A 17617-nucleotide genomic window follows, 5' to 3' on the forward strand; every position below is an offset into this window, starting at 1 on the left:
CTTTTTTTCCAAGCATCTTTTAAGATTCAGTATTTTTGTTGGACTTCTGGGATTTTGACTATGATATATTGTAAGGAACTTCTTTTTTCACTTTAGTTATTTGGTGTTCTGTAAGTATCCCTTACCTGTATGTTCAATTCTTCTGCAATTGGAAGAAACTTGGAAAGTTTTCTACTGTGATTTCTGTAGATAAACTTTTTATCCCTTGTGTACTGTCTTCTACTATCTCCCTAACTCCAGTCTTACATCTAGTCATTTAGTCGCTGTTGGATAAATTTATCTTGCTTTATTAACCTTTTGTAAGGTTTCCCTGAGTAAATCATCATGTATTTCCATTTTGTCCTTAGTTTCAGATACACTTTCTTCACATTGGTCATTTCAGCTCTTTATAAGTTGTAAAAATGTCTTTGTCTCCAGATTTTATGCTTAGCACCTTTTTGTGAAGTGTATTTGTTTGGTAAATTTGACATTCATGTTTTGAACCACTTTGGTCAACTTTTCCAGTTTTGAGCTTCGGGGGGCAATTTGTTTCCTTGTTTCTTCATGTTCCTATTTTTCTTTGAGCTGAGATTGAGGGCAAATACAGAGAAGAGTTTGTTGTTGCTATGAAGATCTGTTTAGTTAGTTTCTGTTTTCTTGTGATGTGATGTGTTCTGAGTTTTGTTCCTCCAGAGGTATTATCACTTTTTTTCCTCATTGAGTTTATTGATATTTTTTAAGTATACAGTACAGTTACATTTATCATTGGGATCTTGTACCTTTACAGGACAGGTCTTGGTTCTCATTTTTTGCCCATATCCCTGCCCTCCCTTCACCTCCTCCTCCCTTCCTCATTTACAAAGACTTTGTTTCCGTTTTTTCATTTTTTTCTTTTCCCTTATTTCCTTTCCTCTACCCTGCCCACTTCCCCTACACCTTTAGCCCTTTTCTTCTTATTTCATATTCTCAATTATACCATTTGGATCTTACTTACACTTTTAGTTTTTCACACCATACAAACTATTCAGTATTTATACATGTGTGTCTTATTTATTTCAGTTATGAGTATGGCCTCAATATAATCCATTTTCCTATGAATGACTAGCTTCTCACTCTTTATGGCTGAATAGTACTCCGTTTTATAGAAAAACCACATCTTCTTTATCCATTCTCCAACTGATGGGCAACTGGGCTGTTTCCAAGATTTAGCTATCACAAACTGTGCCGCTATAAACATGGGTGCATATATATCACTGTGGTATGATTCTTTTAATTCTTTTGGAAAGATACCCAGCATAGGGATAGCTAGGTCAAATGGTACCTCTAGTCCTAGTTGTTAGAGGTATGTCCATATTGATTTCCATAGTGGTTGCACCAGTCTGCACTCCCACCAACAATGGAGAAGGGTTCCTCTCCCCCCACAACCCCGCCAACATTTGTTATCGGTTGATTTCTTGATAGCAGCCATTCTTTGTGGGGTGAGGTGGAATCTCAGTGTTGTTTTCATCTGCATCTCTTGAACGATCAGTGATGTTGAACATTTTTTTCATATATTTATTTACTGCTTTTACTTCTTTGTCTGAGAAATGTTTGATCATTTCAGATGCCCATTTTTGAATCGGGTCTTTATATTTGGAGGGGCTAATTATTTTTGAGTTCTTTATATATTCTAGATAATAGTCCTTTGTCTGAGGAGCAGCTGGTAAAAATTTTTTCCCAAATTGTAGGTTTTCTCTTAGTTCTGTTTATGGTTTCTTTTGCAGTGCTGAAGCTTTTTAATAAATTGAGATCCTGGTTGTTGATTCTTTGTGCTAGTTCCCGTGCTATCGAAGATTTGTTCATAAAGTCATTTCCCATGCCAATATCTTTGAGAGTTCTGCCTAACTTATCTTCCAGCAAGTTTAGTGTTTCTGTTTTAATATTTAGATCTTTAATCCACTTGGATTTTAATTTAGTGCATGGTGAAAGATAAAGGTCCAGTTTCAATCTTTGGTAGGTCGAAAACCAGTTTTTTATTAAAGAGGCTGTCTTTCCTCCACTGAGGATGGTTGGCTTCTTTGTCAATGATGAGGTAGTTGAGTACATCTGGAGTTATTTCTGTATCTTCCAATCTATTCCACTGATCCTTCGGTCTATTTCTTTGCCAGTACCATGCTCTTTTTATCACATTGTATAGTACTTTAATATAGTTTCAAATTGGGGATTGTGATACCCCCGACCTTATCTCTGTTGCCCTGAATGGCTTTTGCTATTCTAAGTCTCTTCTGGTTCCAAATGAATTTATAGATTATTTTCTCTTGTTCTGTGAAATATACTGTTGGAATTTTATTTGGAATTACTTTGAATCTGTATAGCTGTTTTGGTAGTATGGCCATTTTCACTGTGTTGATTCTTCCTACCAAGGAGCTGGTAATATCTTCCCATTTTCTTATATCCTCTTCAATCTCTTTTTTCAGAGTGCAGTAGTTTTCAGTGTAGAGGTCTTTTGTTTCTTTTGTTAGATTGATTCCTAGATATTTCATTTTTTTGGATGGCATTATGAAAGGAATTGTTTCCCTAATTTCTCTCTCAATGAGTCTGCTGTGTACACGAAGGCTACTGATTTTTGAGTGTTGACCTTGTATCCAGCTACTCTGCTGAAAGTGTCAATTAAGTCTAGAAGTGTTTTGGCAGAGTTTTTTGGGTCTTCTCTGTAGAACATCATATCATCAGCAAATAATGACAGTTTACCTACTTCCTTTCCTATCTTTATTGCTTTAATTTCTTTCTCTTGTGGCTAATGTTTCCAGAACTGCAGGAATGGTCATAGTGGGCATCCTTGTCTTGATCCAGTATTATCGCTTAAACCTATTAAATTTCATTGTCATGGACCTTGTCACTTAACACAATTGTTATAGCATTAACTCAGAGCTTCCATTTGGCTCCCTCTACACTGGTATCACTGTCAGAACAGCCAACCACTTTTCCTGTCTGGGCCAACTAATTGCCTGCTTGTAGCCTCAAGGTCTGTTGCTCCCTATAAATGTGTGTCCTGGGTGTAAGCTGTGCTCCTGGCATGATCCCCTGTGGACCCATGTAGATCTACTTGCCTTATTTTTTGGTAGTGGTAAATATCTTGAATATCTTTGTGTCTTCCCTCCATGCACTTTCCCTGCCTTATATACAGCCTGAAAGACACCAGCTCATTCACTGTTCATCATCTCGCTGTAGATGTCTATTTGTCTTAATCCCTCTTGCAGAATCTAGTGTTGTTCTCAGGCAGGGCTGAGAGCCCTTCTTTGTCAGGGTGGGGTGGTGAGTTGGGTCTCATGCCATGTCAGGCCTATCCTGCTTTTGGAGAAACAGTAAGAGAGTACGCAGTTTTCTGACTCTGCCAGGTAGGTCTGATTTATTCCACATATTTACCTCAGAACCCATTTTCCCTGCTTTGTGCAGTTCTCCTCCATTGGGAGTCACGGCTTCCCCCACCCCGCCAAGTGGGAATCACCTGACAGTCATGGGTAGCATGCTGAATGCCCATGTACAGCATTCTCTGTCTTTCTTTCTTTCTTTCTTTCTTTCTTTCTTTCTTTCTTTCTTTCTTTCTTTCCTTCCTTCCTTCCTTCCTTCCTTCCTTCCTTCCTTCCTTCCTTCCTTCCTTCCTTCCTTCCTTCCTTCCTTCCTCTCTCCTTTTACTTTCTTCTGTGTCCATTAAATCTCTTTCCCTGTTAGTATTTCCACCAATCGGCATTAGCACACTATTTTTTTGTAAGATATAGCTACATCTGCTTTTTTATAGTAAGCGGGAACATAAGAATTTGTTCTGCCCCATTATGTTTTTTTTTTAATTTTATTGAGTTTATTGGTACATTTTAGGGATACAGTACAGTTACATTCATTGTTGGGATCATGTACCTTTACATGGCAAGTCTTGATTCTCATTTTTTCCCCTTACCTCTGCCCTCCCTTCACCCCCTCCTCCCCTCCCCATCTACAAACACTTTATTTTCATCTTTTCATTCTCTCACATTTTTTTCTTTTCCCTTTTTGTTCTTCCCCTACGTATCACACCTTCCCTACACCTTTAGCTCCTTTCTTCAAATTTCTAAATGTCAGTAATCTTATTAGAATCTTATGCATTGTTGCAGAATATTCACACCAGGGAAACTATTTGGTATTTACACATGTGTGACTTATTTATTTCACTTAGGAGTATATCTTCAATATGTATCCATTTGCCTATGAATGAATCTATTCTCTCGCTCTTTATGGCTGAGTAATATTCCATTTTATAGAAAAACCACAACTTCTTTATCCAGTTTCCAACGGATGGGCAAATAGGCTGTTTCCAAGATTTAGCTATTACAAACTGTGCCGCTATAAACATGGGTGCACATACTCCTCTGTGATATGATTCTTTTAGTTCTCTTGGAAGGATACCCAGCGGAGGGATGGCTGGGTCAAATGGAACCTCCAGTCCAAGCTCTTTGAGGTATCTCCATATTGATTTCCATAGTGGTTGCACTAGTCTGCACTCCCACCAACAATGGAGGAGGGTTCCTTTCTCCCCACAACCCCGCCAACATTTGTTATTGTGTGATTTCTTGATAGCAGCCATTCTTTGTGGGGTAAGGTGGAATCTCAGTGTTGTTTTCATCTGCATCTCTCGAATGACCAGTGATGTGGAACATTTTTTTCATATGTTTTCTTGCTGCTTTTACTTCTTTGTCTGAGAAATGTCTGTTCATTTCGGATGCCCATTTTTGAATCGGGGCTTTATATTTGGGGGGACTGATTGTTTTGAGTTCTTTATATATCCTTGATAATAGTCCTTTGTCTGAGGTACAGCTGGTAAAAATTTTTTCCCACATTGTAGATTGTCTCTTAGTTCTGCTAATGGTTTCTTTTGAAGTACAGAAGCTTTTTAGTAATATGAGATCCCAGTTGTTGATTCTTTCTGCTAGTTCCCGTGCTACTGAGGATTTGTTCACAAAGTCTTTTCCTATACCAATGTCTTCCAGAGTTCTGCCTAACTTACCTTCCAGCAAGTTTAATGTTTCTGTTTTAATATTTAGATCTTTAATCCATTTGGATTTTAATTTAGTGCATGGCGAAATATAAGGATCTAATTTTAATCTGCTGGATGCCCCATTATGTTTTTAGCTGTTGTGAATCCCCAGATTTGATCTATCCTACTTCGTAATTCCCTGTAGGGAGGATATAGTGATTGTGATTTTATTTGATAAGGTAGGCCTTCCCTGAGGGACTGGCTCCCTCTGTCCATACAATCCTCTCTCAAGATGGCAGTACACAATGTCTGGGGTCAGGAGTTCAGAACCACAATACAGTTGTAGTCTGGTTTCCCCTCACATATTCTCTAAAAAAGATTTTAGTCCCACTTGGTTTTTTTTTTTTTTCAGCTTTAATTGAGTTTATTGGTACATTTTAGGGATACAGTACAGTTACATTCATTGTTGGGATCTTGTACCTCTGCATGACAAATCTTGATTCTCATTTTTTCCCCTTACCCCTGCCCTCCCTTCACCCCCTCCTCCCCTCCCCATCTACAAACACTTTATTTCCTTTTCATAATGAAAAGATGTATTTTCTTTTCATTTTTCCTTCCATATCAGAGTTTGCTTTTCAGTGACTTACCCTTGCTAGACAACTATCTGTCTTCCAAGTCCTTCTAGTGAAGATGCAGTATTCTTTCTAAAATATGATGTTGAGAAAACCACATATCCACATACAAAAGGAAATTTAGAAGTTCAACTTACAGCATACACATAAGGTAACTCAAAATGAGTAAAAGACATAAGTCTAAAAACTAAAAGTATAAAATTTTTAGAAGAAACTAGAGATAAGTATTTACAAGTTTGTCAGTATATCCTCTGATATTACATTGAAGTCATGAGCATGAAAAAATAGATAAATTTGACTTCATCAAATCAAAAATTTTGACACAGCAAAACAAAAGAGAATCGACAAAACAGGAGGAAAATTTTGCAAGTCATATATCTGATAAAGACATGTATCTAGAATATAAAAAGGACATTTAAAATTCAATGATAAAAGATAACCTAATTAAAAATAACCAAAGGATTTGAAAGATATTCTTCTAAAGAAAATATATAAATGGCCAGGAAGCTCATAAAATGATGATCGATATCATTAATAATAAAAGGAATGCTAGAGAAAATGCAAAATGACATGCCACTTCACACCCATTATGACGGCTATTTTAAAAAATCAAACAATAACTAGTGCAGAGTGAATAAATTGGAACCTTCATATATTACTAATGGGAATTATACTGGCACCAAACTTTGGAAAACAATCTGTAGCTTCAAAAAAGTAACAGAGTAAAACACTGAGTTCCACTCCTCAGTATATATCCAAGAAAATTGAAAATATACATCCCTAGAAAAACTTGTATATGAATATTTATATCAGCATCATTGATAATACCCAAAGGTATGAACAATACAAATATCCAGCTGGTGAACAGATAAACAAATCACTGTATACATACAGTAGAACATTGTTTAGCCATAAAAACAAATCGGTTAGAGATTTTTACTGCAATGTTGCTGAGCCTCAAAAACATTGTAAGTAAAAGAAGCCAGACACAAAATACTACTATAAGATTCAATTTATATGAAATTCAAGAAAATGCAAGTATATACAAACAGGAAATAGATTAGCATTTTCTTGAGGCTAAAGTATGTGTAACAACTCAAGTGTGAAGGGTTCCTCTTTAGAATTTTACTTCCACTGTTTTATTTAATGCTCAAAGCATAAACAAATATTATTATTACTCACATCCTACAGTTACGAAATTGAAATACTGAAGTTTATATGACTTGCCCAATGTTACAGAGTATGAACTAGGGCTTGGATTGTCTCAAATGAGCATTTATATTAACGATGATGAAAAAGCTCTAAAATTGATTGCAGTGATGGTTTCCCAACCCTATGAATGCATTAAAGCTATTGAATTATATGCTCTATATGAATACATTCTATGTGAATTTTATCTCAATAAATGTTAGCAGGCAAACCCCAAAATATATACTTAGTACGTGATATTATTGTTGTTTTTCCTATAAGGGAAATCAGAAGTGCAGAGAATTAGGTCTGAGCTTCAAGTAGTTTTTTAAAATTCCCCAATTGTTATTAATCAGCAGCCATGGCTAAGAAGCTCTTCACTAAGTGACTGAATTATTATATTCTAAGTAAGCTCTAATTGAATGAATCAATAAATGGATGGCAGATGGAGGTTAGCCTTGCTTCTGTTGCCTGGTTGAGAAGCACAGACACTCATGGTGTATATGGAACAGAGCAGGAAGTATCAATTTCATCTAAAATACTGTTTCTCAGGTCCCAGAGGATGTGCAGAGGGTGATTATGCCAGCTGTTTCACAGCATGCCTGTTTGCACCCATACTCACAGGTAACTCAGCAAGTAGGCTGCACTATGGTGACAGAGCGTACTTTGGAGATTAGAGCTCCTTTCAAAGAAAGAGCTCTGGCAACACAAAGCACATTATTATTGCATTACTCTAAAGCTGTATGAATTTCCACCATGCCATCTGTCTGTTATTTGTACAAGTTCCTGCATGAAGTAGGCTTAAATTTACGCTCTCTGAATTTTAAAGCAAATTGTCATATTGTTCCTCAGAATTACTGTTGTATTTTTATTTTAGCGTATTTTTTTTACATTATGTGTTTATTTTTCCCCATGAAAGCCTGTGTGAGTGAATCAAGTAAATGAGGGCACTCAGAGGCTGTCATCAGAGAGCACAAGGTGGTTAGACTCTCCATGTTAATGAGTTAATGCATTGCTGAGCAGCACAGATTACAACATAATTTAATAGACACAAGTGCAAATATTGAATATGATCAAACAGGTTGCATTTTAATCATTTCTATTCAGTGTTCATCTTCATTCAGCAGGAGTTGAAAGCATTTACTTACTGCTTTACTCTTTTTCTCGTCAGACTGAGTAACAATGTATACCTATTGGAACAGCTACATAGAAAATTTCACCCAGAGATTTCTTAGCACACATCACTACTGTTGGCTGATTATAATTCTTTGTTTGCAACACTTGATTTAAAAACATCTTAAAATATTTGGGCCTTACACTCAGATGTAGAAACAAAACACTGGCAGCTTTCCTTAATCAGATTTAATGTGACCTTTTTTGGGTGGAACGGAAATGTTTCTGAAGTATTCTGTATTCCAAGTAGAGGCCTGAAGATGAACTGTTTGCCATCTGGGCTTTGTGTAGCATCTCAGTTGATTTCTGCATATGGTTCTTAATTTTGTTATATGGTTTCATTAGCTGACATCTTTTGATGTCATCTGTTCATGGGCCCCATATTTGCTGTTAGGTCTTCAGCTCTAAAAATCTGATCTCATGGTTCCTCTTAATTTATGACAATGTACCCTGTTATAATAGTCATGGCAGATTTTTCATCTGCTTAAAGCTGAGACCAGCAAGGTACTGTTGTCTAACTTGTATTATGAAACTTTCAACACCCACACGTATGTAGACACACAAGAAACATACATGCAAAAGTTTTCCTCTCTCTTATAAATTCTTAATCCCTTAGAGAGATACACTATGCTTATCTTAGTAACATAGAAGATTATTTTTAGTTATTTAAAATCTATAAAAATCTCACCCAAAGTGGGCTGCGGATTAAGTTCAGTGGTTCTGCTTCCTGCCTCGCAAGTGCAAGGACCCAAGTTCGATCCCTGGTACAAAAAAAAAACTCACTCAAAGTTATATATACTTTATTAATATTAACTACAAGTTACTGTCCAATATTATGGATAACGAAAGTGCCAAAATGCACATGATAGAACATTAATATCAACAGGGGAAGAATAGTGAATGCAAATAGGTAAACAATAACTGAGTAGTGAATGAATTCATTGCATGTGAAGCTCTGACATAGTAATTACATACCAAATTGGAAATATAAAACAAAACGAGGCAAAAGCAATGAGATTCCTCTTAATAGCATGTTTAATTTCAAGGTTCAGAGAAAAAGACAGATCAGAATGATCCTGACAATCAAACACTTATCTAAGCATCAAAATAATTTGTTTATTTCTGGATAGCTTTTTCTTACACTTAAGCATGTATTATAGTCACTGAGAGGGCTTCTTCAAACATAGATTGCTGAGCTCAGTGTTTCTGAATCACTTGGTCTGGGATTTTGCTGAAGACTTGCATTTCTAGTAGCTTCCCAGTGGATGTTGATGCTGTTGGTTATAGAGTGATCGACAGTCCTAGCTTGCTCAAGACCTAGTAATTTACTAAAATTTGATACTTTTAGTGGTTAAATGAAAGAATTCTGGGAAAAGAAGGATAATTTGGTGACCCTACTGGTCCAGGACCAGACTCTGAGTACTATTAATCTTAAAGGTTGTGTAATAATTGGCATGACATCTTATATGTTTGAACAATACAGTTCTGCCCGATATACCAGCTCTAAATAGTCAAACTCAGTATGGTGGTGATTTTTTTTTGCATCAGCTTGACCAAGATCCCTAGATTAAATATTATTTCTGGCTGTGGCTTTGATGGTGTTTCCAAATAAAATTAACATTTACATTGGTGGGCTCAGTAATTAGATTGCTCCTCTCACTAAGAGTGGACATCACCCAACCTATTGGGGGATTTAATACAACAAAGCAGAGAAGAATTTACCCCTTTTTGCTTCCTGCTTTCTTGCATAAGCTGGGATATCAGTCTTTTCCTGCCATTGAAGTAGGATTTACAGGACTGGGTCCTTTAGCTCTCAGGCCTTTGAACTCAGATGGAATTACAGTAATGATTTTTGTGGTTCTTTTTGTTCCAGTAAGCGTATCATGGAAATTCATCTCCACAATTTGTGAATCAGTTCCCTATATATATGAGAATAAATCAATTCACTGAAAGAAAGTACTTAGTCTTGGAAATTCAGTGTAAGTAGTCTATGTGGTTTCCTGACCCTGTTTCTGTTCTGCCCTGACCTACTACACCCTATGCAAGTCTATACCTCTTTGCAAATCTCCAGTCTGGAAGAGTGCTATAGTTGAGCTCTTCCCCATTCTTCAGGTGGAACCTTCTTTGAATCAAAGTGCTTAGAACCACCATGTGTTTATTAGTGGAAACAGGGGACTTCTGGGTCACAAAGTCCCTTAATACTACTTCTTAGTCATGAAGACTTGCTTAAGACATTATATTTCCCTGAGGTACAATTTTATTGTAGAGAAAATTAAGACCATAATGTTTTTCTATAAGCACTGGTATGAGAGCTGTCCTAAACATTAAAGTGAAACTATGATTTAAATCATATTTATGGTGCCTGGCACATAGTTGGGACAAAAGAAATGGAAGCTATGGTCACAAAAATAAAAAGCCCTAAAACTCATCATCTGTTTTGTTATTTATTTATTGAATAACATATAATATTTGTATATATTTAGGATTTGATCGTTCCATCATGTACACATTGTATAATATCAAATTATAGAAATTAGCATATCCTTCACCTTAAATTATTATCATTTTATTCAAAATATTCAATTCTAAGAAATAAAATACTGGAAAGATTCTTTGTTTTGGGATAGACCAAACCAGTATAGTCAAAATGGCCATATTACTAACATTGATATATAGATTTAATGTAATCCTAGTCAAATATAAGCAGCATTCCTTACAGAAGTAGAAAAAATTCCTAAAATTTACTTGATACTAGTGACCTAGAATTGCAAAAGCAACCCTAAGCAACAAAAGCAAAGCAGGAGGCGTCACAATACTGGACTTCAAGTTATGCTACATAAGCTACAGTGATAAAAGCAGCACAGCAGTGAAGAAAAAAAAAAGGCATGGGGATCAACGGAATAAAATAGAGGAAGCAGAAACAACCCCAAGGGCAGTCAGCTACTGTTCTTTGAGAAAGGGGTCCAAAACTTACATTGATTAAAATATAGCCCTTTATCAAATAGTGTTGGGAAAACTATTCGTATGTGGAAGACTGAAGCTAGGCCCATATCTGTCATCATGAACAAAAATAAAAATGGATCAAAGATATTGATATCAAAACAGAAACAATATGCTGGAAGATAAAATATGTATAAGTCTTAAAGACAAAGGCATAAGTATAGATTAAACAAAATTCCAGTTGCACAGGAAACAACATGAGGAGTCAACAAATGGGACTATATCAAATTAAAAAGCTTCTGCAAAGCAAAGGAAACAACCAAAAGAATGAAGAGATAATCTACAGAATTGGGAACATTTTTTAGAGGTACAATGAAGAGGATTAATATTTAAACTAAAGAACTAAAAAAGTGAGACCCAATAAATGACTGAATAAAAAATGAGCCATTGTTGCTGGGCATGGTGGCACACGCCTGTAATCCCAGCACTCAGGTGGCTGAGGCAGGGGTATTGCTGTGAGTTCGAGACCAGCCTGGGCTACATAGTGAGTTCCAGGTGAGTCTCAACTACACAGACCCTGTCTCAAAACAAAACAAAACAAAAACAAAAACAAAAAATGAGCCATTGAAATGAATAGATCTTTTCAGAAGAAGTACAAATGGCCAATAAATACATGAAAAAAATGTTCATCTCTTACCATTTGAGAAATGCAAATAGAAACAACATTGAGATTTCATCTTGCTTTGCAAAATGGCTGCCATCAAGAAGTCAAATATAAATGTTGGTAAGGCTGTAGGGAAAAGGAAACCTTTCTACATTTTTGGTGGGAATATAAACTAGTATAGCCAGTATGGAAATCAGTAAAGAAATTTTCAAAAAATTGAAAGTACAAATTCCATTTGATCCAGATATTCCCCTTGTAGGTATCTTCCCAAAGGTATTAAAAACATATAGTGATATATGCCTACACATGTTTAAAGCAGCACACCTCATAACAGCTAAATCTTGGAAGCAGTCTACATATACAGCATCAGTCTACATATCCATCTTTACCCATCCAGTGGATAAAGAATACATGATATTTATATACAACTTGAGTCATTTTCAGGAAAATGGATGCACTTAAGGACTATAATGTTAAATGAAACAAATCACACATAAAAATTTAAATTTTGAGTGGTTTCTCTGATTTAAGAAACTGAAAGTATACATAATTTAAAGAGAAAAATAAAGGATGCAGAAGAGGAAACAGAAAAACATGTTTTGCAAATGAGAACAGTGTTTAGAGATGGAGGGGAAGGAGAAAATGGGAATGGGAAGTAAAAAGAACTAAAATACATTGTACACATGTATCCATCTTCTCATTATGAATATAACCATTATGTACTATAAATGTACTAATAAAAATAAATAAATGACATTATAAAACACTAAAACATAACCAAATCCTCTCTCCAAAGTATTTTGAGATGCATGATGCATTATCATTAAATATATACACTTTATCATGCCATAGAACATTAGATGTTATTCCTCTAACTGTAAAACTGTACCTATGGACCGATAAATTTTATACCCACATTGCTCTATTCAGCCAGATTTTGTTAATCACTATTCTTACTCTCAAGTTTCATTGAGTCAAATTTCATAAATTCACATATGGTGTGATCATGGAGTACTTATTCTTCTAATCTGCCTTATTTCATTTAATGTCCTCCAGGTCTATCCATGTTATTTCAAATAACAGGATTTCATGCGTTTTGTGGCTGAATGGTGTTTTACCATATCTGTATACCATGATTTCTTTATCCATTCATCAGTTGACAGACACTTAGTTTGTTTCGATTTCTTTTTTTCCATTAACTTCATTGGTAGTTTTAGGTATAAAGTACATTCACATTCATCATTGGGATCTTGTGCCTTTACATAATGTATCTTGGTTCTTATTTTTTCCTTATATCCCTGCCCTTTCTTCGCTCCTCCAACTTACACTATTTACAAAGACTTTGTTTCTACTTTTTGCTTTTCTCATATTTTATATTTTCCCTTCTTTCATTTGCCCTACTCTACATATTTCCCCTACCCCTTCAGCCCTTTTATTCCTATTTCACATTATCAGTTATACAATTTCAACTGTATTAACACTTTGCTTTTCACACCAGAGAAACTACTCAGTATTTAAATGTGTCCTATTTATTTCACTTGAATATGACCTCAATATGCATCCAATTAGCTATAAATGTCTCATTTCTCAATTTTTATTGCTGAATAGTACTCCATTTTATAGAAAAACCATATCTTCTTTATGCACTCTCCAGTTGAAAGGCAATACGTCTCTTTCAAGTTTTGGCTATTACAAACTGTGCTGCTGTAAACTTGGTTGTGCATATATTGCTATGGTGTGATGCTATTAATTCTTTTGGAAAATTACCTATCAAAGGGCTAGCTAGGTCAAGTGGGACCTGTAGTCTTAGTTCTTTCAGTATCTCCATATTGATTTCCACAGTGGATGCACAGTCTGCAATCCCACCATCAATGGAGAAGGGCTCCTTTCTCCCAACAACCCTACCAGAATTTGTTATTGGTTGATTTCTTGATAGCAGCCACTCTTCCTGGTGTGAGATGGAACCTCAGTGTTGTTTTTATCTGCATCTCTCAAATGATCAGTGATGTTGAACATTTTTTTATATATTTATTTGCTGCTTTTATTTGTTTGTCTGAGAAATGTCTGTTCATTTCAAATGCCCATTTTGAATTGGATCTTTTTATTTGGAGGGTCTAATTTTTTTGAGTCCTCTATATATTCTAGATAGTAGACCTTTGTCTGAGGAACAGCTGGTAAATTTTTTTACCTACATTGTAAGTTGTCTCTTAGTGCTGTTGGTGGTTTCTCTTGCAATGCAGAAGCATTTTAATAAGACGAGATCCCAGTTGTTGATTCTTTCTGCTAGTTCCCATGCTACATAGAATTTGTTCATAAAGTCTTTCCCTATTCATTGCAGTGTCTTTAAGTGTTCAACCTAACTTATCTTCCAGCAAGTTTGGTGTTTCTCTTTTAGTATTTAGATCTTTAATCCACTTCAGTTTTAGTTTAGTGCATGGTCAAAGATAAGGGTCTAGTTTTAATCTTTGTCAGGTTAAAATCAAGTTTTTCAAACACAATTTATTGAAGAGTCTCTTTCCTCCAGTGGGGATGTTTGCATTCTTTGTGAAAGATGAGGTAGATGAGTATATGTGGACTTGTTTTTGCATCTTCTAATCAATTGCACTAATCCTTGGGTCTGTTTCTTTGGTAGTACCATGCTCTTTTTAACATAGTAGCTTTGTAGTATAGTTTCAACTTGGGGATTGTGATAGCCCCTGTCATGGATCTGTTGCCTATAATAGCTTTTGGTATTCTAGGTCTTTTCTGGCTCCAAGTGAATTTTTGGAGTCTTTTTCTCTGGTTCTGTGAAATATACTCTTGAGATTTCAATTAGGATTGTTTTGAATCTATATAGCAGCAATTTTGTAAGTATGGCCATTTTCACTAGGTTGCTTTTATCTACCAAAGAGCAAGGATGTCTTTCCATTTTCTTATATCCTCATCTCTTTTCTGAGAATGGTGTAGTTTTCATTGTAGAGGTCTTTTGCTTCCTTCTTTAGATTGGTTCCGAGATGTTTCATTTTTTTGGATGTTCTTGTGAAAGGAATTGTTTCCCTAATTTCTCTCTTAGTGAGGCTGTTATTTGTGTAAAAGAAAGCTATTGCTTTGTAAGTGTTGACCTTGTGTCCAGCTACTATACTCAATCTGTCAATTAAGTGTAGAAGTCTTTTGGCAGAGTTTTTTGGTTTTCTATGTAGAATATCATATAATCAGCAAATAATAACAGTTTATTTTTTTCCTTTCCTATCTTTATTGCTTTTATTTCTCTATCATGTCTAATTGCTATGTATAATGTTTCCAGAACTGTCTTCAACAGGAGTTGTGATACTGGACATACTTTTCTTGTTCTTGTTTTTAGCATGAAGGTTTTCAGCTTTTGACCATTTGTTATATGATGGCTGTTGGTTTACCATAGATAGCATTTATCAAGTTGAGATAAAGACCATCTATTCCAACTTCATGCAGAGTGTTTAGCATGAATGGGTGCTGAGTTTTGTTGAATTATTTTTCTGCATCTGCTGAAGTGATCGCACGGTTTTTCTCCTTGACTCTGTTAATATAGTGTATTACATTTATTGATTTATGTCTGTTGAACCATCCTCACATCCTTGCAATAAATCTGATTTGGTCAGGGTGTATGATCTTGATAATCCTTTGTATTCTGTTTGCTTGTATCTTATTGAGGATTTTTGCATATCTGTTCATTAGGGAGATTGGCATGTAATTCTCTCTTTTTTGGTTGCCTCTTTCCCTGATTTTAGAATCAAAGTAACACTTGCTTCTATGTATGAATTTGGAAGTATTGCTTCCCTTTCAATTTCGTTGAAAAATTTAAAGAGTAGTGGCAATAGTTCTTCTTTAAATGTCTTGTAGAATTCAGCAGTAGCCATCAGGACCTAGTCTTTTCTATGTTGGTAAGTTACATTTTCAATTTCAGAGATTGTAATTGTTGTGTTTAGAATATTTTATCTTCTTCATTCAACTTTGGTAATTCATATGTATCTAGGAATCTGTCCATTTCTTCTGTATTTTCCATATTATTAGAGTACAGGTTCTTGAAGTAGATATTGATGAACCTTCCTCTGGATTTCTGCTGGATCTGTTGTGACTTCACCTTTTTGTTTCTAATTGCATGGGTTTGAGGCTTTAATTTCTTTTTTTGCTAATGTTGGCTAAGGGTTCATCAATTTAATTTATTCTTTTGAAAAATGAACTCTTGGATTCATTGATTTTTATGTATCTTTCTCTTAGTCTCCATTGCATTGATTTCTGCTCTGATATTTATAATTTCCTCCCTTGTATGAGCTTTGAATTTGTCTTGCTCTTCTTTTTCTAGGAGCTTAAGATTCAGCATTACTTAGTTTATTGAGCTCCCTGTTTTCCTGGTGTAGAATCCACTGTTTTGAATTTCCCTCTTAGTACTGCTTTCATTGTGTCCTATAGATTGCTGTATTTTTGTATTACCATTCTCAGTCATTTATAAAAGCTGCCTAATTTCTTCTTTAATTTCCTCTGTGACCCATTGGTTGTTCAGGAGAGATATTCGATTTCCCTGTGTTTACTTTGCTTGCAAAGAAAATAGCTACCCCTGCTTTTTTTCTGGGTTCCTGTCATGTGGAGAACTGTTTTCTACCCTTTCGCTTTCAGTCTGTGAGTTTATTTTTGAATTAGGTGCATTTCTTGTATACATATTAGTCTTGGCTTTTGCTTCTTAATACATTCTGCCAGGCTATTTCTTTTGATTGGTGAATTGAAACCATTACCATTGATGGTTATAACTGATATGTATTGACTTGTCATTATCATGTTATTGTCCCATTCTTGGTTCTTTTAATTTTCTCCCTCTCCCTTTAATTTCTTCCTTTGCCTAATGGATTTGCTCTGTTGGGCCTCATGGAGTTGTGACCTTCATTGTCTTTTCCTAGGATATTGTTTAGAATTGTTTGGAGTGCTGGTTTTGTATTCATGAAATTTCCCAGGTGTTCCTTGTCATGGAGGTATCTTATTTCTCCATCAATTTTGAAAGATAGTTTTGCAGGATATATCAGTCTAGGTTGGAGGTTGTTTTTTCTTTTAGGCCTTGAAGTGCCTTAGTCCAGGCTCTCCTTGACTTGAGGGTTTGTGTTGAAAAGTCTGCTGTGATTCTAATGGGCTTTTCTTTGCATGTGATTTGTTTCTTTTCTCTAACTGCTTGCAGTATTTTGTTTTTCTGTTTTGTTTCTGGGATCTTGATTATTATATGTCTAGGTATAGATGTTTTTTGATCATGGCTAGTTGGAGTCCTATATGCCTCACTTATCTGTCTGTCAAAATTTATTGCTGTTTGGGAAGTTTTCTGTCATTAATTCTGTGAACAGCTTTTTAATATGTGATTTGTACTTTCTCCTGCTTTTTCATGGACTCCTACCAGTCTTATATTGTTCTTTTTTGCATCATCTAGGAGCTGTTGAATTGACTTCTCATGGTCCCTTACTATTCTTTAAGAGATCTCTCTTTTCATGGTCACTGACTGCCATTCTGTGTTCTATATCTGAAATTCTGTCTTCAGATTGTCACAGTCTATTGTGTAAACTTTCAATAGAGTTTTGTGTCTCTGGGATATCTGTTTGAATCTGTTTCAAGGATTCCATTTCTTTCTTTTGTTGGGCATTCATGGTTTCCATTTCTTTCCTATGTTTGACATTAATGGCTTCTATCATGGTCCTGAGTTCATCTAATTTTTATCTGTTTCTGTTCTAGAATCTCTAATCATGTCTTTCATTCTGCCCACCATCTTTGTAGTTATCTCAGAAATTATTTCTGTCTTGAATTTTTCTCGAGCCTCATTCATCTGTTTTGTTACTTCCTGTGCTACCAGTTCAGGGTATTCTGGTGGTTGATTTTCAGACTTTTCCACATCATTTGCTGCATAATTTTCCTTAGGTGAGCTGGAAGTCTGCATTTGGGCCTTGCTTAAATGTCTTCTCATTTCTATTTTTGTTGCTCGTACTGTCCTTGGTTTAATTCCTGGGTTAATACTTTGATCTTCAAGATATAGCTGGTCTTTAGGTTTTGTGTCTTTAGAGACACTCT

The sequence above is a fragment of the Fukomys damarensis genome, unplaced genomic scaffold (genome assembly GCF_012274545.1).
Source record: "Fukomys damarensis isolate Sample0158 unplaced genomic scaffold, DMR_v1.0_HiC HiC_scaffold_39, whole genome shotgun sequence".
Classification (NCBI taxonomy): domain Eukaryota; kingdom Metazoa; phylum Chordata; class Mammalia; order Rodentia; family Bathyergidae; genus Fukomys; species Fukomys damarensis.